Genomic DNA, 26,713 nt, shown 5'->3' on the forward strand with positions numbered 1-26,713 from the left:
AAGAAATTACATTTGTATGTTAATGTGGCAAGTCTATAATTTAGTCAGTCTCAGCACAAGCTCCTCTTAAGTATTAGTTATGATTACCCCTGATGTATATGGCTTCACATATGTCCACTTCTTGAATCCATTATGGTATATTGGTAAGCAGAACAGTCGCCTTGGGCAACCCAAAGAATGCCATACGAGATGTCTGTGTATACTATATTTAAAACTTGCACAATATTTTGTGACTACGTGAGCTTGTTCAGGATGAGGGAATTATTTCAAAATTGGGGAGGTACAGTTATGAACTATAGCAAATGCAGAATAGCCAAGGTAGACATATGTTGACTTCCACAAACTACGCGAGTTAAAATTTAGCTAATACCAGTAATTATATAATTGTGGGCGTATGTTTCCAACCTCATGCATTTGTTCAATAAATATTTACTGAGCATCTATTACATGCTGGAATGCCCACCAGGGGTTCTTTTAACTAAACGTCAGACTTACAAAATGTGAATACACTATACCTTGAATCAATTTCCTTAGAAAGATATTGAACAGGAATTTATCCAGCAGGGCAGCATCAGGCTTTCTTCTGTGGGACTATTCCTCTTAGCAGTGCACACAGCCATCCAACAGCTAGCTGTTCTCTTTGTTCTTCAAGTGGCATTCAGGTGCAAGGAAACAAGAATTATACTAGGAGAGTATGGGAGCCACCAACTTAGAAGCTCCATGTCCTACATAGGAATCAGTATTTCTTATAATAGTCTTAAGCAGCTTCCAAGGTCCCCACAAGGAAAATGCCCGCTTACAAGTGTCACCACATACATGGAAGCACAAAAGCATGGCTTTCCACTAGGTATTTATAGTTCATTCATAGTTCCTTCTAGTCCATATACAGGTTACCAAGCAGAGATCATTTTTACCATAAGAAATGTTGCCTAGCAACAAGCTGACATTTCACGTTTATCAGATTTCCAGAGGAACAGAGCTAGAAAGTTAACCCAATGTCAAATTTGTCCTTAGAGATAGAGAAAGGGTTTTGTTAATCCTTTACCCTCATGTGAGAGGATGCATTGTCTGTAGAAAATTAGAAAACAATAATAAAACTGACTACAAGTCATTCTGCTTTTTATTCTCACCATGCACTGGCAATTCTAAATAATGTCAGTGATAAAATATTCCTCTCCACTGGGACAGACCAATCCCACCATTCCTCCTCTCTTAGTATGCTACCATACTGATGCCAGGCACTGATGTGACTACTGGGGATATAGCAGCAAGACAGACAGACAAATTCCCTGCTCTTACAGGATTTATATTCTAATGGTGAGGATGGTCAATAAACAAATAGTGGTGAATGGTATGAAGAAGAAAAAGAAGGGTAAGATAATAAAGAGCGGGGGTAGAAGAGATATATGCCAGATATTATCTGTTGAAACTTACCCCACATCGGCACTTTTATACTCTCCCCTGTACAGTAAGCCTGGAAGCCTGAAAGCTTGCTTTCCCAGGCTCTCTGTCCAGCTGTGGTCCAGTTAGGTTTTGCCATTGGGATGCATTAACATGATATTAAAAGGTGGAAAGAAGGTAGGAGAAGTATAAGCTCCTCAACTCTCAGTTTCCTCACTGTCCTCCAACAGCCCTGTGGATAACGGTGACTTCCTGATCTTTAGTAACACGCTTTTCTCCTTTTGTTTCTCCAACTCTTGCAACACACATTTGTAACCAATTCCCTATATTAAATCCTCCCTTCTCCCACCCCACCCTCCATTTGAAATACCTAGAAGAGGTTTGATTTTCCTGTCCAGATCTGACTGATAGAGTCTTCTGTTTTATATAAGGTAATCAGGCCTCACTAATGAGGTGAAATTAGAGTGGAAATCTGAAGGCATTGAGGGTGTATGCGCTGTGAGAGGAATTGTGTTCCAAACAAAGAGAACAACAAAGAAAAGCCCTGAGGTAGGGTGTGTGGTTGTCATGTTTGAGGAACAAGGAGGTCAGTGTGGCTGAAGTAGAGAGGAAGGAGCGAAGTAAAAGGAGATGAGCTTGGAGAGGTAACAGAAACAAGATCATTTGATTCTGAAATGCCAGTTTTGAGGAAAGGAAACATAATGTGGAACATAAGTTTTAAATTTTTAAATGTTTACTCTGGCTTTTATACGCCATGGCATATTGGAGGGAAAAGGGGAAAGAGCAGGGAGGCTAGTTAGAAGGATTTGCAATACTCCAGCGAGAGATTTGGACCAGAGTCGTAGCAGTGGAGATGATGAGAAGTAATCAGATCCAGGATATATTTTGAAGATAAAGCCAACAGGATTTGCTAGTGAATTCTAAGTAGAATATAAAAGAAAGTAAAGAGTCAAGATGAACTCCAAGATTTTGGCCTGAGCAATTCTAAGGATAGTTATCATTTACCCAGATAAGAAACATTAGGCAGTAGATCAGAGATTCCATTTTGGACATGTTAAGTTTGACATACTTATTAGAAATTCTGGTAGAAATATTGAGTAGGCAATTGAAAGTATTAGCCTGCAGCTTAGGAGAAAGATTAGTTAAGGACATACATTTGGAAGTTATCAGTATTTACATAATATTTAAAATCATGAGACTAGATAAAGTCACTTAGGAAATGAGTATAAATAGAAGTTAGGAGATGCAAGTTTTACACTTAGGAGGCAGCTATATCTTGCTCGTCTTTGCCCAACCTTTATATTTCCCAGTTTTATTTTCTAATTTTGACTCTTGATCACCTCTCTTTATTCATAAAATACATTCTGATCCCCTTGATACTTTAGATGGTAGCCCACAGGTCTTTATCTGAACATCAGTCAGCCAGCTGCCATTATCTTCAGGAAGACAAGATTGTACACTTGTTATCTAGTTACCCAAGATATTAGCAATAATTATTCCTTCAGTAGATGCTAGATCTTCTAGTTTTAAGGGTACTGTTTCAATCACCTTCAGCCATATTACATAACTCATATTCATTCATTCATTCATATTTTCTCTCTCTCTCTCTCATACACACATACACACACAGAGAATCAAGTGTATTTATCTCCACTATGCCTTTCCTTATTCTATTCCATCTTTTGTAATTTTCTTGGCCGCTGTCAATAACAGAGGCCTGTACAAACAAGTTTGAACTTTAGATATATAAAGTCTGTCTAAAATCTCCATATAGTATTCTTTGGGGCCTTCCACAAGCAGCTGCTATTGTAAAGCTAGAATTTTAAAATCTTTGTCCCCACTCGTAAGAGAAGGAATAGGAAGTTGAGTGCCTACTATGACCAGTACTGCTATGTGTTTTATGATTAAAGCGACACTAGGGATTAGTATAATTATCCTTCATTTTATGTAAGGGAAAATTGAAACTCAAAAACAAAGCAACTTGCCTAACATCATATATTTTGTGTAAGTGTGGGAGCCTGGTTACATGTAAGTCTTTTGGCTGTGATGACTTTTTTCCACTCTGCCAGTATGCTTCCCTTCCACTCTGCACTAAAGCTTCTTTAAATTTCATTTCTCCAGCTTTTCAATGGCAGTCCCTGAAATCTGTCAATTTAGATAGTCCATTACTTTCTTCTAGCTATACTATACTTCTTGTCCAGATTAGAGACCGTGGCTCACCACTTTAAAATTGCCCTCACTAACACTTCAGATAGCTTCACTCCTTTAATCTATTCCTTTACTTACTATGCTAATACCTAAATGGAATGACTCCATCCTCCACTTTCTCCATTTTTGCTCCCAAGCAGAAAGACATAACTGAAAAGATTCATAGAACTGTGATTACCTGGCCAACTACAAATTTCTGCCATTTGATGTCAACCTGGCACTTAAAGTTGCTCAGTAAGTCTGATATAACTGTCTTGTTGATTTCCTAGGACATTGCTCCAGTGGAAAGTTCATTCATACATTCTACACCTTCATTAAACCTCAGTAGCAACCCTACTTTCTCACTGTTGGCAGATGACCTCACCACCTTTATAGAAAAAATGAAGCTAAGAAATATTTGTCAAACTGAACTAGATGGAGACTCTCTCATCTTCTCTTCTCTTTACCTCAAAATTTTCCCCATTCCTTTTGCTGTCTTCCTTTCTTCTAATCTAAAAGGAAAAAGTACTTCTCCTTTCTAAGAACAATTCCTCTACTTCTACCTTTAAACTCATTCTTTCTCATCTTCTTCAGAACTTTGGTTTCTAAATTATTTCCTATGTCTTCTATCTTTGATTGTTTTCTCTCTAGTGGCTTGTCTCCCTTCCACGTCCAAATACTTAACACCCTGTTGCTTCCTTTAGCTACTGCACTGTTCCCCTCCTATTCACTACTAGATTTGTGGAAAGAGAGGTCTGCACCCACTGCCTTTCCTTCCTCACTATCCCTTTCTCTTAAAACTCCCAAATCTGATTAGTGCCCCGTTAGTACAGAAAGTGCTTTCTTGAGTACACTAATAACCTCCTAATCTCCAAGTCCTGCCCTGGTATTCATTCTGCTTATCTTGTCTACACCATTTAACATCAGTGCTACTGCTCGCTCACCACCTTAACACTGTCTCTTTCCTCGTGTTCTGTGACTCTGTTTTCTCCGTGCCCCAGCTACTACTTCTTTATTCCCTCTTCTTCGTTATCTTTCTCTCGTTCCCTAAATGGAGTATTCCTCCAAGATTCTGTTCTCTGCTGTGTCCTCCACTCTCTCTAAATTCTCCCTTAGAGTTTTTCTCTCATGTCAAATATATGCAGGTAATTTCCCATATCTATAGCTCCAGTCCTGACCTCTTTTGTAAGTTCAAGCCTTTATTTTCAACTTCTTTTGGATATGTCCACCTGATGTTCCATCATTACCTCATCTCACTCACCATTTTTCCCTTCTTACCATAACGAGTGGAATACTTCCTTCCTGACTTGCCCCTTGTTATAGAGGCATCATTATTCCCTGAAACTGTTTTTGCCAAAATCATCAGTGACATTAAAAAAATTTTTTTTCATTTTTAATTGTAGTAAAATACACATAACATAAAATTTACCACCTTAACCATTTTTAAGTGTACAGTTCAGTAGTATTAAGTACATTCACATTGTTGTACAACCAATCTCCAGAACTGTTTTCATCTTGCAAAACTGAAATTCTTTACTTATTAGATAACAGCTCTCCATTTCCCCCTCACCCCAGCCCCTGGCAACCACCATTCTACTTTCTTTTTTTTTCTTTCTTTTTTTTGTGAGGAAGATCAGCCCTGAGCTAACATCCGATGCCAATCCTCCTTTTTTTTTTTTTTTTTTTGCTGAGGAAGATTGGCCCTGAGCTAACATCTGTGCCCATCTTCCTCCACTTTATATGGGACGCTGCCACAGCATGGCTTGACAAGCAGTGCGTCAGTGCACGCCTGGGATGCAAACCCCGGGCTGCCGAAGCGGAGCACGCGCACTTAGCTGCTTGCACCACCAGGCCGGCCCCATACAATTCTACTTTCTGTCTCTATGAATTTGATTATTCTAGGTACCTCATATAAGTGGACTCACACAGAATTTGTCTTTTTGTGTCTGGCTTATTTCACTTAGCAAAATGTCCTCAAGTTTCATCCATGTTGTCGTGTGTGTCAGAATTTCCTTCCTTGTTAAGGCTGAATAATATTCCACTGTATGTATACACCACATTTTGTTTATCCGCCCAGCCATCAGTGGGCACTTGGGTTGCTTCCACCTTTTGGCTATCGTGAATAATGCTGCCATGAATATAGGTGTACAAATATCTCTTAAAGAACCTCCTTTAAATTCTTTTGAGTATACACTATTTATTTTTAACATAGAGAGATTAGATTGTAGTAACAGTTTACTTATAGGAAAACTAGAATATACAAATAAACATTTATTCATTTACTTAGTATATATTGAGTCCCTACTATATGCAAAGTACTATTTTAGTTGCCAGGAATACAGTAGTAAATAAAAAAAAAAAAAACAGTCCATATCTTCATGAAGCTTACATTCTAGAGAAATGCAAAAAAAGAAAGAAACCACTGCTAACATTGTGATATATAGTCATCCAGACTTATTTCTATGCCCATATAAATATATATTTATTTATAAAAATGAGATAGTTGTATAAATACTATTTTATTATCAGCTTTTTTTTCACTTAAATAGCATATCACAAATATCTTTCAATGATAGTAATATATATCTATAATCCATCTCTGATGGCTATGTAACAGTTCTGTTTTATGGATGTCTCATAATTAATTTAATCAATTCCCTATTGTTAGATATTTAATTTGTTTATCATTTTTCGCTATTAAAATAGACAGTGTTGTGATGAGCATGCATATTTATTTGCAACCACTGAAAAAAATCTACAAAAGAGATACACTCCAAAACACTATGAGTAAATCAAAATGGATTTCTAAAAGATGTTCAGGTAATCCACAGGAAGGCAAAAAAAAAAAAAGGAAACAGAAAAACAAAAAATAAAAAGAGGCACGAACAGAAAACAAAAAATAAAATGGCACGTGTAAGCCCTAACATATCAATAATTAGGTTAAATATAAATGGTCTGCTTTATTTCTAATAGCCAAAAACTGGAAACAGCAATCAAAAGGCATGAACTATTGCTACATGCAACAACCTGGATAGATCTCAATGGGATTATACTTACAGTCTCAAAAGGTCACATATTATATGATTCCATGTATATAACATTCTTTTTTTTTTTTTTTTTTGAGGGAGATCAGCCCTGAGCTAACATCCATGCCAATCCTCCTCTTTTTGCTGAGGAAGACTGGCCCTGATAACATCTATTGCCAATCTTCCTCCTTTTTTTTTTTTTTTTCCCTTTTTCTCCCCAAAGCCCCAGTAGATAGTTATATGTCATAGTTGCACATCCTTCTAGTTGCTGTACATGGGACCCCGCCTCAGCATGGCCCAACAAGTGGTGCATTAGTGCGCGCCCGGGATCCGAACCCGGGCCACCAGTGGCGGAGCGCGCACACTTAACCGCCAAGCCACGGGGCTGGCCCCCTATAACATTCTTGAAATGACAAAATTATAGAGATGGAAAACATATTAGGGGTTGCCATGGGTTATGGATGGAGGGGAGGGAGAGTATGACTACAAAGGGTTAGCATGAGGGATATCTTTGTGGTGATGAAATAGTTCTGTATCTTGATTGAGGTGGCAGTTACACAAATCTACATATGTGGTAAAATGGCAAAGAATTATACATTATACCAATGTCAGTTTCCTGGTTTTAATATTATACAGTAGTTATGTAAAATGTTACTGCTGATGAAACTGGGTAAAGGGTACAGGAGACATCTGTGTACTATTTTTACAACTTTCTGTGAATATATAATTATTTTAAAATTTGAAAAAGTTTTAAAGAAATATGCACATATAAAAATTAGAGAAAAAACTAACTAATGATAGTTTATTAATATTAGATGTATACAAAGTTCTAGAAGAATACAGCTGACAGCTGCATGGGATAAAATTTTTAATGGTAGGTTTCTTAAAGGAGGTGCATCTTGAGCCTTTGGTAAAGTATTTAAACAATGAAAATAAATGAGGTGGATTGGCAGACTGGGAGACAGTGCTGAGTAAAGTTGAAGAGGAGAAAGTCATGAAATTGGTGTTTGAGGAAGATAATTTAAGTAGATGTGTGTTACTGAGCAACAGAAGTGTCAAAACCCCCATACAAAGACCACCAGAGAAACATGAAACATGTTGATTATCTTTTGTTTTTTTGAGTGGGTGTTAAATTTGCAGAAAGGAAGGGTACCACCTTGACAGACTCTCAGTAGTGTCTTAAAAGGGGCAAGTTACAGAAGGGTATATGTAGGATACTGAATGTGCCAGAGTTAGTCATAAGGTGATTTTAGGTAAGGGAGACCTGGGTAGGACTGGGTCAGAATTTATAATCTAGGCAAATTGCTGGAACAGTCAGTGGTCTTATCTTTGGAACATATGAGTCTATATGGAGTTACTATTAAATCAATTTGTTCATCGTCTTATCTTAGAACATATGGTTCTGAATGAGCTGCTTATTAAAACAATTTAGGCTAAGATAGTTTGTGTTCCGTGCCATAGATTTGTTACCATGCAAAGGGCATGATCTGCTCACCACAAGACAAAAGCCAATCCGTCAAGAGGCAAGATGGTGGTAGAGAAAGGACTTTTACTAAGCAAAGAGCTAGCAAATCAGAAGATGGTGGACTGGTGTCCTAAAGAACCATCTTAAGGCGAATACAGAATCTTGAAGCAGTTATATAGGGCTAGTGGGCTATAGATGAGGGGGTCAGGAATGTTGACCATCTGGCACTATAGACTGAGGGTTGCCACACCATCTTGCACTGTAGACTGAGGGATGCCACACCAGACCTTTCAGCTGTCATTGATGATGGATGCCAGTATAGAATCTCTCCAGGGGTCGTTGGAGGAGACAGTCAAGAATGTTGTCCAGGGGCCGGCCCCATGGCATAGTGGTTAAGTGCGTGCGCTCTGCTGCTGGCAGCCCAGGTTTGGATCCCGGGCGTGCACTTGTCAGGCCATGCTGTGGCGGCATCCCATATAAAGTGGAGGAAGATAGGCACAGATGTTAGCCCAGAGCCAATCTTCCTCAGCAAAAAGAGGAGGATTGGCATGGATGTTAGCTCAGGGCTAATCTTCCTCACAAAAAAAAAAAAAAAGAATGTTGTGCATCTGGCATCACAGACTGGGGGTAGCTATATTCTTAAGGAACTCAAAAGAACAAAGTTACCATCTTATCACAGCTGGGAGGTATAAAGCTAAGCGGGGGTCATAAATTATAATGCATGCAGTTTTCTTTATGTTTCAGTTATTTATTGTCTAGCCTGCGCGCAAGCCAGAGTATGTCCAGCTGGGTTAATCACTTGGAGGTTATCCATAGTTACAATATGGCTCCTTTTCTACGAAAATGGCTTCCCTTACGTCAAGCTCATGTTGAACTGGTTTCAGTTTGGCACAACTTATCTGTTTTGGAAGTTCTGATTTCAGTGTCATTTCTCAGTCACCCCCACTTCTGGCTACTTTCAGCCTAAATTAAATTGTTATTATCTTCTGGAGATGTGATCAATTCAGATTTGTACCACTTTTCTGATGGGTGGTGATTGTGTATTAGGTTTTCTGAGGTAGTCGTTTTGATGCTCTACAAGCATCATGCCTTCATGTTGTAGGGGAGGAAGACAATTCCTCTATCCTCTAGGTCCTTCTGGCTGGTCTAATAATTAAATTGATATGAGACAGAACAACAGAAGAAAATCAAAGTTTAATAATATGTATACATGGGGAAACCCAGGAAAACTGAGCAACTCGCCAGAATGGCTGAAGCCCCTCACCTAAAAAACCATTTTCAGCTAAAGACACAGGAGGATGTTGAGGGTAATGGGAGTCAGTTATGGGAGATTACCAAAAAAAGCACAGTAAACAAGAGTAAGGTTATTATGCAGATTTGAGTCCTTGCCTTCTGCATTGATAAGAGTTTCTAGAGATAAGGTCATCACCCTCTTCTTGGTACAGAGAGGGAGACACCTTTACAAATGGAGATTTCCCTTACAAATGTAAATGTCTCTTACAAAGGGTAACTTCTACTTGGTTTTCAGAGCTTCTCCCATGTCTGTAGTTTTTTAAAAAATAACCAGCCCAAAGTAATCCTCATGCCAAAGAGACTCATCTTGAGGTGGCAAATTCTGCTCCCCTACAATGTTCTCTTTATTGCATGATAATTTGTTGAACTATATAGCCTAACAGCAGACGTGCAGCAGCATCTAAGGCTCTCAAGGTTACACATTTGGCCACTGCCATACAAGCAAACATTAAGACAAGTATATTATCAAAGTTTGCAAGGTTCTTCAAAGCCATGATTCTAGACTTCCAAATCTGGGCATGAAAATACGTCAAATACTTTAGTATCTTTCCTTTTATAGGGAGAAAAGAGCAAATCTTTGTATTACCTAGTAGCCATCCAGGAAACTCAAAAATTGTTTAAAAAGTATAGAAGATATCTTAACGGTATTATTCTGAATTTGGAAAAGGCAAAACTGAGAAGAGTTGTCAGAGGAGACAAGATATTAATATGTCATAAATAAAGGCAAGAAATATTTACAGATAATATTTTTTTAATCAGCAATAAGTTAACTGTGATTATTAGAAGCTTTTGTTTAAAATGATTTAAGAACATGCCATAAACCAGAGAGTTAACAGAGTATTTTGGTTATAAAAAGGGACTTTGGGTTATCTGGGCACAAAATAACATGGCCATTTTTAGCAAAAAGAAAACCCAAATTCCAGTAACAATTTGCAGTAAAAGATTTATAGAACTTTTTTCCTTATGAATAAACCCATGTCATGTAACCAACTTTGTCAATATTTTTAATACATATTATGCTTCCTGTAAATTCATTATTTGTAGTTATTGTTACCACACAAAGGGCACGATCTCCTTGCCACGAGACAAAAGCCAATCGTGAAGAGGCAAGATGGTGGAAAAGAAAGGGCAGTTTATTACAGCTTGCTAGCAAGGGGGAAGATGGCCGACCAATGTCTGAAAGAACATCTTAAGGGGGCACAAAATCTTACAGCAGTTATGTAGGCCGGTGAGTTATAGGGGAGAGGGATGGGAATGTGGACTCTTGGATGTTATAGACTGGGAGTCGCCACACCAGGTCTTTCAGTTTTCGTTGATGATGGCTATCAGCGTAGACTCTCTGTTCAGGGGTCATCACATTCCTAAGGAACTCAAAATAACGAAGTTATCATCTTATTGCAGCTGGGAGGTACATGCACAAGCAGGGGTTATAAAATCTACAGAGCAGTTAGATCTCCTGGAGGGTGCATATCCAGCTGGGTTAGTTAGTCAGAGGTCATTCAAAGTTACAATAGGGTTTCTTTTCTACAATATGGCTTCCCTTATGTCAACCTTATCTTGAGCCAGTATCATTATTACTCCTAAATAATAAAAGTCATTTCCCTTCAGACTTTCTATACTCACTGTATAACAACGCCCCCAAATTTATTTTTTCACTATCTTCCTTCATATTCTGGCACAATCAGATAATTTTTACTTTAAGATAAATATTGTTCTGGGGCCGGCCCAGTGGCACAAGCAGTTAAGTGTGCATGCTCCGCTGCGGTGGCCTGGTGTTCGCCGGTTCGGATCCCAGGCGCACACCAAGGCACTGCTTGTCAAGCCATGCTGTGGCGGCATCCCATATAAAGTAGAGGAAGATGGGCATGGATGTTAGCCCAGGGCCAGTCTTCATCAGCAAAAAGAGGAGGATTGGCAGATGTTAGCTCAGGGCCGATCTTCCTCACAAAAAAAAAAAAAAAAGATAAATATTGTTCTGTTTTTTCCTGATAAGCAAAGCATATTCATTATCTTGCACAAGTATTCCTCTACATTCATATATCCTTTTTAACCTGTTAATGATGGTACTTTAACCTGTTAATGATGTACTTAATAAGAGCACTGGTATATTAAACATGATACTGTCTACATATCCAAGATTATTTATCGGTTGCTCAAATTAATATTAAAGTTCTTAGAATTAGCTGTCTGGAAATTAAGATTTAATTTCATATAAAATCTTATGATCTAGTAGAAGCATTATAAGAAATCATCTTGTAGGGGAAGAAAAACATATTTTTCCCCTACCCTTCTAATTTCTTGGGTTATAAATTTTGTTACCCCTGTAACAGAAGATTAACAAGAGAAAGTCATACACATTTATTTAATATGAGTTTTACATGACGTGAGAGCCTTTGTAGGGGTGGAAATATTTTCGCTTCTTCCCTTCTAGGCTCTTTGGCTGGTCTAATAATTAAATCGATATAAGACAGATGAACAGGAAAAAAAAACAAACAATTGTCTAGTACAGGAGCCCATAAAGATATGAAGACTCAAAAGGTAGCCAGAGGGGCCGGCCCAGTGGCGTAGCAGTTAAGTTCGCGTGCTCCACTTCGGTGGCCCAGGGTTCACAGGTTCAGATCCTTGGTGCGGACCTACGCACCACTCATCAAGCCACGCTGAGGCAGCATCCCACATAGAGCAACTAGAAGGATGTACAACTATGACATACAACTATCTGTTGGGGCTTTGGGGAGAAAAAAGGGAAAAAGGAGGAAGATTGGCAACAGATGTTAGCTCAGGGCCACTTTTCCTAAAAAAAAAAGGCAGCCAGATAATTGAGGCTTATATAACATCCTGAGCTAAGGAAAGGGTAGGGTTCTTGGGATACAAAAGGGAGGAAAGCCATTCACAGGAAGGCAGAGGAGATGTTTAGAAAACACAAGTTGCCCTGTTATGCAGATAAGTTTCTTAGATGAAAAGGTATCTCTGGTAATAGCTCTATTGCTGGTGCAGGCTCCTTTTCCAATTAGGCAGTTGAGGGGAGATAAAGAGCTTTTCCTGAATATGCAGGGTTTTTGATTGTCTTTATCTCAAAATAATCCTCATGCCAAAGTGGCATATCTTGGGGTGGCAAAACCTGCTCCCCTTCACCTTCATAGGAAAATGAAGACCTGAAGAAACGGTTAAACCTGACCATTTTTATATTAGGTTTGATGAAGAGTGGGAAGTCGTGGAAAGATGTAATAGGACAAAGGGTATGAGGTAAGTTAGTAAACTGGGAGAAACTTAGCAAGGCCTGTTCATTCAGTTTCCTTTCTGTGTCCCTTCATCTTCAGAGATAAGGATGCTCCTTTCCTCCGGGCATAGGGAAGGCACCTCTCACGTGAGGGTTTTATGACCTGCTTCAGGACAAGGTCAGAAAGTCCTTCGTGCACATGCCATTTTTCAAATTCCTTCAGCTTAAAATATTCGATATGCCAAGTGCCATATTTTCGGATAGCATGTCTTGAACCTCATCAGTCTCTTTTCAGAGACATTCCATATCATCATTCCCAGATTCAGATGAACACAAATTTTGCTATTTTCTAGCAAAACCAGTAAAGGAAATTTAGAAGATTAAAATTAGGATTTTTTATGTATGAGAAAATAAGCCCCAGGCTTGCATCATTAGAATATTATTCTAGTATAATTTTCTTACATGATGGTGAAGTCAGGAAGAAAACACACGATAGTTTTTAAACTGAAACTATTAAATCAGTCTGATTTGTCCAGTCATCATAATAGAAATAGCTTATGAACTTTTTTCTAATACAATTTGTAAATCTCTGTATTTATAAACTAAATTCTTAAAGACTCCTTAAATTATGTTAAAAGCTCTGAGTGTTCTTTTTTCCTTCTTATAACCTAGTAACCAAGGCAATTAGCTTAACTCTCAATTAAAACTTTTTTTCCCAGAGTTTAATGAAAAGCCATTTAGAATAGGAACATGCTCCATTAGAGTTTATAATCTGACTTTTTCCCCCTCTTTTTGTGTTAGATCTGTTTATCTGGGCTATCTGGGTATTTCTAAGGTGTGCCCATAATGACCAGGGTTGGTTTTTGATCAATTAATAAATTAAGTTTTCCAGAAGAGAGAGGAAGAAATGTGAGGATGTATAAGGGAGCTGTTTGCAATGGATATGGAAAGAGTTACTGACTACTATAAAAGTCTAATCATCTTCCCTTTGTAAAGAGGGGAAAAGTCTTAGATGCAGACAAACCCATTTCAATACATAAAAAAAGAGAGAAAGTGAATCATTACAACCAGTCGTAGGCCCTTTAACAATTTCATCAAGACGATGTTACCACACAAAATTGGGGTTCTCTGCCCAACGCGCATCAACAAGCCAGTTAATTATGGCACCAGCCTTTGAAGGAAGAAATCAGCTTTTTATTCTGCAAGATGGATCTCCAGGGAGACAGGGGGCGTGTGCCCTCAGATCTGTCTCCCCGATTCAGGATTTGGGACAAAATTTAAGAGGTTAGGGAGAACAGGTTGGCACGCGGAAGTGCTGATGGGACAGGTTTCCATTGGTGGGCTTCAGGTATTTATGGTAAGGTTTTAAACATTTATGATGAGGTTCTAAACATCTATGATGAAACTGGGAAGGAATTTTAACACCGGATTTTCCTGAATGCGAGACCCCTCGCTTCTGATACTAGTCCGGCTTTCAAGTTCCAGTCACGTTCTGGTCCTTGGGTTCTGTAGCAGGATGCTCTTTGGTTCCAAAGTCATTTCAGGTCATGATTTCTTCTTTTGTGCATGCCCTGGCTGCGTGACTTTGCAGTTTTTCTGAAACTTAATCACTTTGTTGATAAGAGATGGGATCTGTTCAAACTGGCTCTAAATGGGCCCGTGGTTACAAATCTCCCCTCTTTTTTTTTGTTCATTCCTCAATCCTGAGGGAATGGGATGACGACCGCCCTAGCTGCTTCCTGCTGGTAAGGGGCGTAGGCCTAACAAGGGCCTGAGGAATGACCAGCTTATAATTGTAACTACGCACAAGTTCCAGAGCATTATTCCCGGAGGGATTGATATCCTTGGGTCTCTGGGAATAGACTTGGCAAGAGAATTAAGAATCTTGAACCTGGGCAAAAGGTGTAACAAGACCATCACCAAAGGACCTATTAGTAAGTACAACCGTACCTCATTAGGAAGAAATTTTTATTTATAAAGAGATGCCAGAGTGAGAGGGAAGGCGTCATCCCTATCTTGGCTTTGGAGCATTGTAAATGTTTAAAGCAGATGTACAAAGCCTGCCCAACAGGCCAGTCAGGCCTTTTTGTAAAAAAAACTGGGTTAGGCTGAATTAATTTTAAACCAAATGGCTCCCTCATATATTCTAATATATCCTCTTGCTCTCCATTCATTTATCATTTCCCCCTTCTTTGATAATCTTTCCATAGAAAGCATTGACGATCAAAATATCATCCCTCGCCGCCAGGGTGGTTGCTACCTGCCCTGGGTCCCTCAAGTCCCTCGGTGCTAGGCCTTTATCCCATTAGTTTGCCTAGTTATCCACATTGGGGGGAAATAGTGGACAAGCATAGATATATTTATATATATATATACACACACACATTAACGGAGGAAGCTCTTCATATGTTTTTAGATTGTTGAGCAAGCATTGTACATGTGCTTTTTGTGACTCTTTATGATTACATTGTCTACAATTATAGAAAGACTAGTTTTAAAATAAGTTCTTAAGCTTGATCAGTAAGAGAAATTCATCCAGAGTGATAGAATTGATCGACCATCTCAAATTGTTGAGCCATCATTACTTTAGCTTGCATACTAGTCTTACAACACTGAGTAAAGAAAACAGTAATGAGTTTGAATATTATGACTAACACAAGAATTCCAAGAAGTAATAGAAATAGAAATTGTAATCCGGATCTCAAAAAGGAACCAATACCTGAGGGAAGCCAACCAAATAAATCAAGACCGGGTGTGGGATCGCGCAAGGCATTCACTTGCTTTCTCACATGCTTTAAGAGGGATGACACATTGGAAGATTCGTCAGGTATGTAGACACAGCATTCAGTCTCAATAATTGCACATGTACCACCTTGGGAGGCTGTTAGAATATCTAAGGCCATTCTATTTTGAAGGACAGCCTTTCTCATTAAAGACACCTCAGTATTTAACAAGGCTATTCCTGCTTGACTATCGTTAAGGGCTTGTTGAGTAAATTTAGTCAGAGCTTTTACACGTATTATGACATCTTCTAGCCCCTCGGAAGAAGCAAATATAGCCGGTAGGTGGTCATACCAGTGGAACACCGCATGAGCCCATCTGGCCTTAAGGAGAGGAAGATTAGCAATGGATGTTAGCTCAGGGCGAATCCTTCCTTGCATCTAAGGGAAACCCAGGGTGCAGTGTCCTAGCCATCCAGGCAATAGCCAAGGCCAGAGGTTTGTTCCACCTAACCATTGAGTTCCATTAGGAGCCACCCAGTAAATGCCTGGCCACCGAGACCAGTCTGTTCCAAACCAATCATTTTCTTTAAGTATGACAGTATTTTGGCATGATTCGGGGGGTATCCATCCCATATTTTGAGTGCAATTCGGAAAATTTTGTTTGGAATGATTTCTTTGCTCCCAACATAAGGGTACTGGTGCATTTAAAGATCCATAACTAGGAGTAAGCCAAACATATCCATCCCAGATTTGTGTAAAACCTCCCATAGTTCTCCCAGTATTATCTGTCTTCTTTTGTTTCTTTGCAAGTTGTTGGGATAATTGCATAGTATGAGTAAGAGAGAAAGAGTAGCCATGCCCTGTATCATTAACAGTGTGGGCTATTGGCCATGTTTCAGGATCACAATTACTAATGTTGGATGTACTATGAATATTAGATCTTTCCATCATAATAAACTGTTGTAAAGCTTTCCAGTCCGTACCTTGTAAAGGAGAAACCCACCAAGGTAACCCAGATGTACTAGAAAGGGGAAGTTGGCCACATATCCAACAATTGGACTGATTTTGTGTGTGGCAATGTTTGTAAAAAAACATTGCAATTAGAGGCCCATTCAGATGTGGATTGGAAAAACAAACATAGTATCAGGAAAATCTTAAATGACATTTTTGTGATTAATCAAAAAGGGTTTTGTAATCAGGTGCTAATCTATAAAAAGTAAAGCAATCTAGAAATTAATTGTTTATCAATTATATAGAGTCTAAACTTCACAAGGATTTAAATGAAGAGATATAAGGTTAAGAATACAGGCCTGGTCCAGAGTCTTGGGACAGTGGTCTACAACAGATGTCGTCGTCTTCTCATCTTGGTTTGGAGATATTTGTATTGGTCAGTCAAAGTCAGGTGTCAGAAAAGGAGTTGAAACCCACTCAGCCTGGTACCTGGAGACCCAAGAGTTTCCTCAGTTTTTGTTGCTTTTTCTGAAAATAACTTAAGATCAGTTAGAGGCTCATAGGAATACTCTCGGGTAGAACTGCTGGCTGTAGGCCTCCATGCCCACCCAATGTTCAGATGATTTGGTCCTTCCATATCCTGCTGTCCACGAAGCGCGTTACCTGCTTGAGAATTATAAAGGGGACAACAGAGGTCCTGGCTGGAAACGGGTGCTATTTTTACTCATGAGTGGTGTACCCAAGGCTTAACTCCCTTTAATTTTACTGAAGAATGTGTAACCAGAAGGACTTCATAGGGTCCATCCCACTTAGGCTGCCGTTGGTCCTCAGGGTGTTGACTTTTCCAAGTCTTGACGAGGACCCAATCCCCTGGGCTTACGCAATGCAGAGGAACGTCAGTAGGAAACATTAATCAGCTGGAGGCATATTTAGGTATAGCAGATAAAGTAGCACCTAGAGACTGTACACATTTTATAGCATCCAGTTCTTTTACAACACGGCCATTTTCAAGATTGCAATAATACTTAGTCTTAAGGAAAGGTCTCCCGTATAACATTTCATAAGGGCTTAATTGAAGCCTACTTTTAGGGGCTTCTCTTACCCTAAGCAGGGCAACTGGCAAGACCTGGTCCCATGTTAGGTTGGTTTCCTGACATATTTTAGCAATTGTTTTCTTTAAGGTACGGTTCATCTTTTCAGTCTTTCCTGCAGACTGAGGTCTCCATGAAGCATGTTGTCCATTGTATTCCAAGGGCTCCAGACACCTCTTGTGTTACTTTGGCTATGAAAGCTCCTCCGTTGTCACTTTGAATTGAAAGATGCAGCTGAAAACGAGAGATAATTTCCTTTAGTAAGGCTTTTGTTACTTCAGAAGGCTTTTCTGTCCTGCACGGAAAGGCTTCGACCCATCCTGTGAAGGTGTCCACAAATACCAGCAAATATCTATAATTCCCCATGGCTTTGACATAACAGTAAAATCTATTTGCCAGTCGTCTCCTGGTTTTGTCCCTCGGGTTTGTACCCCTTTGATTATTGGCGGTGGCCCAGTTTTAGGATTGTTTCTGGCACAAATCAAGCAATTTTGTACTACCTTCTGGATAGTCCTTTGCATTTGTGGACCAACAGTAAACTTCTGTAGCCAATGATAGGTTGCATCTCTCCCATAATGGGTTCCCTGATGCAAGTGAGTAATGATTTCTTCCATTAAGTGCTCAGGTGTAAGCACTAGTCCCTGTTTATTATAAATCCAGCCTACCATCTGACCTGTGAGAGTCTGTATGAAATCCCCATTCTTCTGCTCTGTTTAAATCCGTTTCTGAATACTGAGGCTTAAACAGGGACAAATCCATCCTTGGGATGAGTGCTAGGGCCTTAGGATTTGGGGTTTTTGTTCTGGCTGCCTGTTTGGCCGTCTGATCAGCCAGATTATTTTCTTTAGCTATATAACTATCAGTCTTTTGGTGGCCCAGGCAATGTACTATGGCCACTTTTTCTGGCATCATGACAGAATCGAATAAGGCCAGTATCTCTTCTGTATGTTTAATCTCTTTTCTTCCTGAAGTTAGTAGACCTCTCTCTTTCCGTATAGCCCCATGTGCATGCACGACAGAGAAGGCATACTTAGAATCAGTATAAATGGTTACCTTTCTCTTAGCTCCAAGATGTAGGGCTCTTGTGAGGGCTATGAGTTCTGCCTTCTGGACAGATGTACCTGGAGGAAGGGCTTCTGCTTCTAGGACCTCCTGATGAGTTACTATGGCATACCCAGCCTTTCAAGTCCATGGTCCATGAAGCTGTTCCCATCGGTAAACATTTCTATATCTGGATTCTCCAGAGGCTGGTCAGTCAGGTCAGGTCTGCTAGAATAAACTCCTTCAATTATTTGTATACACTCATGGACAGGTTCTCCTGCTGTAGTGGGAAGCAAAGTGGCTAGATTTAGGGTGGATACCATCTTTAATTTTACATTTGGGTTGTCCAGTAGTATGGCCTGATATTTGCCTAGCCTGCCAGAGGTGAGCCAGTATCCTCCCTTCTGTTCCAAAAGAGGAAGTACACTGTGAGGGGTGTGCACAGTGGTGGGCTGACCCAAAGTAAACTTTTCTGCCTCCTGTAACAAGTCATAGGTGGCTGCTACTGCCCTCAGGCAGACCAGCCATCCTTTAGTCACTATATCCAGCCATTTTGAGAAGTAGGTAACAGGCCTTCTCGTGTTACCCAAATTCTGGGTTAGTACCCCCAGGCTAACTCCTTGCCTCTCATGGACAAACAGGTCAAACAGCTTTTGAATGTCTGGAAGGCCTAGAGCAGGTGTGGTAAGCAGCTTCTCTTTAATGGTTTGGAAGGCTCTATGGCATTCTCCAGTCCAATTAAGGGGTTCATTATCTCCACCCTTGAGAGCCTCATAGAGGGACCTAGCTGTCAGTCCGAAGTTAGGGATCCAGATACGGCAGAATCCTGCCATGCCCAGGAACCCTCGCAACTATCTTCTAGTGGTGGGCACAGCCACCCTAGCTAATGCCTCCCTTCAAGCTGGCAATAAGTTTCTTTGTCCTTTTGATAACTCAAATCCTCGGTATTTTACAGTCGGTTGAGAAATTTGTGCTTTTCTCTTAGAAACTTTATATCCCTGTTCTGCCAGAAAGTTTAAAGTAAGGATTGTATTTTGGTCTGAAGCTTCCTTAGTTTTACTAGCAATCAGTATGTCATCCACATATTGGACTAAGACTCCTTCACTTAACTGGAGATCCCTTAAGTCCTTGGCTAAAGCTTCCCCGAAGATGGTGGGGGCATTTTTAAATCCTTGTGGAAGTACCATCCAACAATATTGTTGTTTTACCTTAGTCTCTGGATCGTCCCATTCAAAGGCAAACAGTTCCTGGGACTCGGGACTTAAGGGTATGCGGTGAAAGGCATCCTTTAAGTCCAGAACTGTAAACCAGCAGAAGTCTCCAGATAAAGTTGTAAGCAAAGTATAAGGATTTGGTACCACCAGATGTATATCCTCTACAATTTGGTTAATGGCTCTCAAATCCTATACAAAATGGTAGTCTCTGGTCCCAGGTTTTTGTACTGGCAGGATGGGAGGGTTATACGGAGACTGACAAGGTCAGATTAGTTAGCATTTCAGAAAGGTGGCTATCAGAGGTTTTATACGCTCCTTTGCATGTCTCTTTAAAGCGTATTGCTTTAAATTTGGAGCCTTGGCGGCTGGGCGGAGTTTAACTACTATTGGATCAACCGTCTTGGCTCTTCCTGGCCTCCCATCAGCCCAAACATCCGCTCTTACGTTTTGCAGAATTTCCTCAGGGACTTCTGATTAAGGTTCTTCTCCCAGTTGTAACAGCTGCTTGGAAGGCACAGGCTTGATCTGGGAGGACTTTAATGTCTACTTTTTCTGGTGAAAAAGTTACTTGGGCATTTAATTTTGTCAGTAAATCTCATGCCAACAAGGGGATAGGGCACTCAGGCATATACAGAAAGCTGTGCTTTAGATACGTTTTCACTATGTGACACTTGAGTGGTTGTAGAAAAGGCTTATGAGAGACTTCCCCAGATACACCAGTAATGGATGTGGTCTTGGAGGAGAGGGGGCCCTGCCTGGTGTTTCATACAGAATAAGTAGCTCTGGTGTCAATTAGAAAGTCCATCAGTTTCTTTCCCACTGCTGTTGTTACCCGGGGTTCCTTGTGGGAAATGTCGATGGAGCTAATGGAGGTTAAAGGAGCCCCCAGGCTCCGTCATTCCTGGTCCTTATCTGCGAGCTGGGGCATCTGGTGGGAGGCTTTGAGGCAAGCCTGTTTCCCTTCTGGCCGAGGAAGGTTGTTTCCAATGACCCTCCTGCCTACAAAGGGCACATTGTCTGGGCCCCAGGCCTGAGTATCTCTTGTGGTTGGAAGGTAGGGGTGCGCCAGGTCTTACCCACGGCTGTCTGTCTTCTCTCATAGGCCCTGGAGGATTGCGACAGAGGGCTGCAGCGAGTAGCGAGTAGAGTAGCGAGTAGCGTAGCGAGTAGCGTAGCGTAGCTTGCTTTCGCATCTCCTGCTGTTTTTGTTTCTCTTGTTCCTGGTCTCGGCTGGTAAACACCTTAAACGCAATCTCAACGAGTTGTGAGATGGACATCCTTAATCCCCCTTCCAATTTTTGCAGTCTCTTCCTTATATCAGGGACACTCTGATTGATAACGGTCATATAAGGTCAGTCTCATGTTATCCGGATGCTCTGGGTTAATGTCAGTATACTTTCTATAGGTTTCAAAGACTCTCTCCAGAAAGGTTGAAGGATTTTCTTTTGGCCCTTGTTGTACTTCCTGGACCTTATTTAAGCTTTTCATCTTTGGGACCCCCTTCTGCATTCCAGTTATTAAACATGCTTTATAATAGTTTAACTTTGCCCGGCCTCCAGGGTCATTGGGGTCTCAGCCTGGGTCAACTCCGGGCATGGCCTCTACCACTGGAGCGCTGACTGGATTGTTAGGTTGTAACTCGTGGAGTCTCTCAGCCTCCTGGTGAGCTTTGCCCAGTACCATCCTGCGCTCCTCTCGGGTGAGGAGGTGTTCACAAGGGCCTGAATGTCAGCCCAGTTGGGATCATGAGTAGCAAAGATGGTTGTAAATAAACTTTCCATCTTTTGGGGATCATCTCAATAAGTAGGCATGTTGTTTTTCCAGTTGTATAAGTCCGAAGTTGAAAAGGGAGTGTGCACATACAAAAAACCTCTGGGTTGGCCTTGTTCATCGAGACCTGCGGGAACTTGCCTTAGGGGGAATTGCCCTGCCTGGGGTGGAGCATGCCCTGGGCTGAATTGGGTACCCCCACGGGTGTGAGACGGGGAGACCATTCCTATCTGACTATTAGGAAGTGGGGGATATAAAGCCAAGCCAGCGGCTTCAGGGGGGTCATTGTGCCCTTCCTGGTCATCTCCAACTGTGCCTCCAGCATATGGTGGGGGTGCTAATGCAGAGACAGCAAATGCGGAAAGACAAGATCATCCTCTGACTTTGATTCTGGGAGAACAGGTTTTTTCTGTGGATCTTCCCTCTGAATCATGATCTTACATCTTTTTTCCAAATTCTTATTCTGATATAAAGACATAAAAGACTGCACATAAGGGATTTCGTCCCATTTCTTTTCTCTTTTACAGAATTGGTCTAATTGCAAGATGGTATTATAGTTCAGAGACCCATTCTGGGGCCGTACCTCATCTGACTCCAATGAGTATTGGGGCCAGCTTGTGTTACAAAAGAAAATCATTTTCTTTTTTTCCATGGGCTTATAACTGAACATTGCCCAATTTTGAAGAACATATCCCAGGGGGGTACATTCTGGTATACTATTTTTATTTTCCATTTTGAGGGGGCTTTTATCAAGGTGGCCGCAACAAAGTCTTTCTAGGGAAAGGTGTTTTAAGGTGTGTTTGTGGGAACAGCTTCCCCAAGAATAATCGAGGGGTTGACTCTTTCCCTTACATATTCTGGCACCCACAAAGTTCAGGTGACTTAAGCCCCGGATGAGCTGCCACTGCCGACTGCCTCACCACGAACAATGAGGGCCCAGTAAGATATGTTCTTCAGGTGGGGTCCCTATGAGGCTGTTGTAGGTCATGGGCAGTCACCCCGACACCTCTGTAAAGTCCCCAGTCACCTGGGAACGTCCCAAAGGACCAGAGAGAACAGTGCCTCTTTTCTTCGGAGTCAGAAGACCCTCCTAAGATTAGTCTAAAAGGCAGTTTGTTATGGTCACCGAGAAATTCAGTCCCCAATCAGCCAATTTTAACAAATAACACAGTCAAACATAAACAGACACAGAAATCCAGTATTCTGGGACCCTATCCCAGAGCTCCGGACTCGAACCCGATCCATTTGAGTGCCCCAGCAGCTGTAACCCTTTTATATTGTCTCCCTTGCCTTGGGACTTTAACCCAGCAACCAAATCTCACCAGTGGGGCCTCTAACCCACAATCCTGAGAAAATATTAGACAATTTTAGGCACAGGTGCTTTTTAACAAGGTCACTCACCCAAAAGACATCTGATCCTAGAGCTGTTTTCTTCTCCCAAAGGAAAAAAAACACGCCTTTGGGCCTGGAGCGCTGCAGTGGGGAAATGGGAATCCAATCAGTCGAGCCTCTAGACTAAATTGTCTAGGTAGCCGCTTAGGGTCGATGAAAAGACCCCACACCCCGCCAGGGGTTCCAGAGCCTCAGGCAGGTCGTCACAGGACCTCGTGCCTTTGTGATCACCAATTGTTACCGCACAAAATTGGGGTTCTCTGCCCGATGTGCATAAACGAGCCAATTAATTATGGCACCAGCCTTTGAGGGGAGGAATCAGATTTTTATTCTGCAAAGTGGATCTCCAGGGAGACAAGGGGCATGTGCCCTCAGATCTGTCTCCCCAATTCAGGATTTGGGACAAAATTTAAGAGGTTAGGGAGAACAGGTTGGCACACGGAAACGCTGGTGGGACAGGTTTCCATTGGTGGGCTTCAGGTATTTATGGTAAGGTTTTAAACATTTATGATGAGGTTTTAAACATTTATGATGAGGTTCTAAACATCTATGATGAAATTGGGAAGGAATTTTAACACTGTATTTTCCTGAATGAGGGACCCCTCGCTTCTGATACTAGTCCAGCTTTCAAGTTCCGGTCACATCCTGGTCCTTGGGTTCCATAGAAGGAGGCTATTTGGCTCCAAGGTCGTTTCAGGTCATGATTTCTTCTGTTGTGCACGCCCTGGCTGCGTGACTTTGCAGTTTTTCTGAAAGACAATCCTTAATCACTTTGTTGATAAGAGATGGGATCTGTTCAAACTGGCTCTAAATGGGCCCGTGGTTACAACCATAGGATTAAATCTCTGAAGAACAGAAACAAAGAGGGAGGTCTTTTACAATAAACTAAGTGATTTCTCTTTTAGATAAATAAAACAGAGAACCTTCTCATGAGGGTTTAACAAAAGAACTGAATTTTTTTATGTTTTTATTTAAATTTCATTTTGAATCTTTGCATAACAATAAAAATGATAATCAGTGAATATTCAGAATTATGTTCCCCTTTTGTTCTAAAAGTGTTTTCAAATGAATGATTGTGGTCATGTCAAAAGCACTCCAAAATGACTACTGCAATTCAAATTGTCCTTGATGAAATTATGCTTTTTAGAAAGATAAATGCAAGAAAGATAAAACAGAACCCAGAGTTATGCCAGGAGTTAGCACAAGTTTATTGTTAGCTGAATCCATGAATTAATTACCTAAGGGTCCGTCAAAAGGGAAAATATCGCTTATATATTATGTCTAAAGTCCTTAACACTAAGTTTGAACCCCTGACAGCTGACCCTAAAAATCAGCAGGCCAGAATGGGTAGAGAGGAGATCTGTTCCAAAGCCAATTTCTCAAACATAAACTAAGAAACATTCTTACAGACACAAAACAGTGTAGCCAAACAAGATGGTTAGTGTCAAATCCATGCTTTAGCACACCTTCACCAAAGAAAACAGAAATTAGTATAAATTCGGTCAGATAACCAAAAAATCCTGGGAACCTTATTCTTACAACAAACAAAGTAAATATCAGTTAGCTTTGGGAGTGCAACAAAAAAAGATCAGAGTTTAACATAAAATGCTGGACTTATGATCATAAACAAATAATCACCTGAGCAAAGAGGCTTAAGAGACCTGAGTAAAGTGCACTGTAACCAGTATGAGAATACTGGTGGCAACAGGTCTTACCTAAGTCTTGGTGGGACCTCCATGACTATCAAAGGTCTAACACAAAGACCACGAGGGAAACCTGTTGATCATACAAAGCTGGATATATTAAAGTTTCTGAGCAAGGGAGAGCATCACCTTGACAGAGTCTCAGTAGTGTCTCAAAACAGGGAAGTTACAGAAGGATACTTACAGGATTTAGAGGATTGGGTTTGGTCATTGGGTGGTTTTCAGGTAGAAGTTTTAAGTAAGGTCTAGGCAGAGACTGGTCAGATTTTGTAAAATAGGTGAGTTGCTGGAACAGTAAGTCCTAACTTTGGAGCACATGAGTCCATGTGCATTTACCATGGTCTCAATTTGTCCATGGTCTTATCTTGGAGCATATAGGTCTGAACAAGCTTGTGTTAAGACAATTTGATAAGATTTTAAAGATAGTTTGAGTTACATGTCCTGGTTTGATGCAGTTTATCTGTTATGCAAGTAATAGTACAGTTTTGCAAGTTGATGTTTCTGTTTTATTTCTCAGAAGAAAAGAGTTTGGAGGCAAGAGAGGCAATTATAGGGCTTTTGCAGAAATTTAGACATATTAAATGCCTGAAATTGGGGAAGGGGGGTGGTAAGAGAGTGAATGAAAACGTAGGCTCAAGGAGGAGACGGATTAAGATGTTGTTAATGATTGAGACCTTTGGGAAGATGGTGGACTACGAAGAAAAAAAAAGAATCAAAGCTTAAATGTCTGAAAGCTGGGAAGATAGTGGTACCACTGACAATAACAGAAACAGGAAATTGAAATTTAATATGTGGTAGATAGGAAAGGAACAAGGTATGGAGATAATGTGTTATGTTTTGTTTTACTTTGTTTTGTGTTTTTTTTATTTGCGTTTTAACTGTAATAAGTTTCAGGCATCATTCCAGAGTTGACCAGAAGTATACCAGAAAATAAGATTCAGTTTTAAAGGGGAATATTGTGAATTTATTCGATTATATTCAGCCTTATAATCTTCTATTCGATTCTCTGTTTTCTTTGAAAATACTTAAAATGCACTGTAAATCCCACACCCTTATTTAACTATTACTTCACTATGTCAATTACAAATAACTGGTTCTCCAGTGATCTCTAATTGTTCTGTTATTTCTAGAACTGTTTGCAGCAAAATAACAGAGAGGAACATGAATGGCAAAGAAAACACCCTAATAACAGGGGAATCTTAGTTGGTGGTCAGTACTCTTTCGTGAAAAAAAAATTATATAACCACACAATTTTCTCTTGGAAGCAACTTGTCTGATTAGTGGAGTTAAAGAGCTGCAAGCTTTGGCCTTTACAAAATTATGTAACTTCAATAACCATGTGTTAATTAAGATTAGGAAATTAATCTATGTTAGCACTGCAATAGCAGTGTTCCGAGCTCTGCCAGTGACTAAGGATGAAAGTGGGTTGCAATGTCACATGGCATCTGATTAAGTTAAATTAGTGCAATATTGAAGGGAAGACTCCCAGGTGACACTGAATAAGACGATCAGAGTTTTTCTCCAGCTATTGTAAGGGGACGGTTGGTTGCAAAGCTACTACTTTTCCAACGTAAAGCCAAAGGTCTGGCCACATGGTCTCACCAGTGAGTCAGGAGGAAGATTGAAGGGGCTAGAGGTTTTTGTTTGGTAGAACTGAGATATGAAACCCTGGATATTAGCCATATTAACAGCCCAAGTATCTGAAATGTGCAGGCTTGCCTTCAGCCTCCTAAAATAATATTCTGGATTTTCTCACATCAAAGATGTATTTTTTTTTTCATTTTATATTATTTCTGAAATCAAAATACATCTTAAAATTGATGCATAAATTAAAGTTGTATGTTGTGTGTGTCCATGTGTGTTAAGGACCCCCTACTCTTAAGTATTTTATAATCTAATAAATCTAAATCTGTGTTCACATTATAAGCTAATTCCATATATACTAGCATCTAGGAGTAACAATATGAGAACAATTAGGGGGAAAATAGGTGCTCTTTCAATATCATATATCATAAAGAAAGAAAAGACAATCAAATTTATTGTGTATTTATCTATATTTACCAAGTGTTCATTATCTCAACCCTGAAAACTACTTTTCAAGTTAGTTATTGTTACTTTATGTTATAGATGAGCAAATTAAGGCATAATGTGTTTGGGCAACTTGAATTTGAAACTTGCCTAAATCTCAAGCTCTTCCTACTGTACCACACTGTCTCACTGTCTCATTGGAACATCCTAA

At 40.2% G+C, this 26,713-nt stretch overlaps 1 protein-coding gene across 8 annotated transcripts in view; it reads left to right on the forward strand.

The window, feature by feature from the left end:
* The window catches only part of GPHN (gephyrin), a 648,078-nt gene that overhangs the window by 562,733 nt on the left and 58,632 nt on the right, over positions 1-26,713 (forward strand). The gene's annotated exons all lie outside the window — the stretch shown is intronic.

This window comes from Diceros bicornis, chromosome 24, assembly GCF_020826845.1.
Source record: "Diceros bicornis minor isolate mBicDic1 chromosome 24, mDicBic1.mat.cur, whole genome shotgun sequence".
Taxonomy (NCBI): Eukaryota; Metazoa; Chordata; class Mammalia; order Perissodactyla; family Rhinocerotidae; genus Diceros; species Diceros bicornis.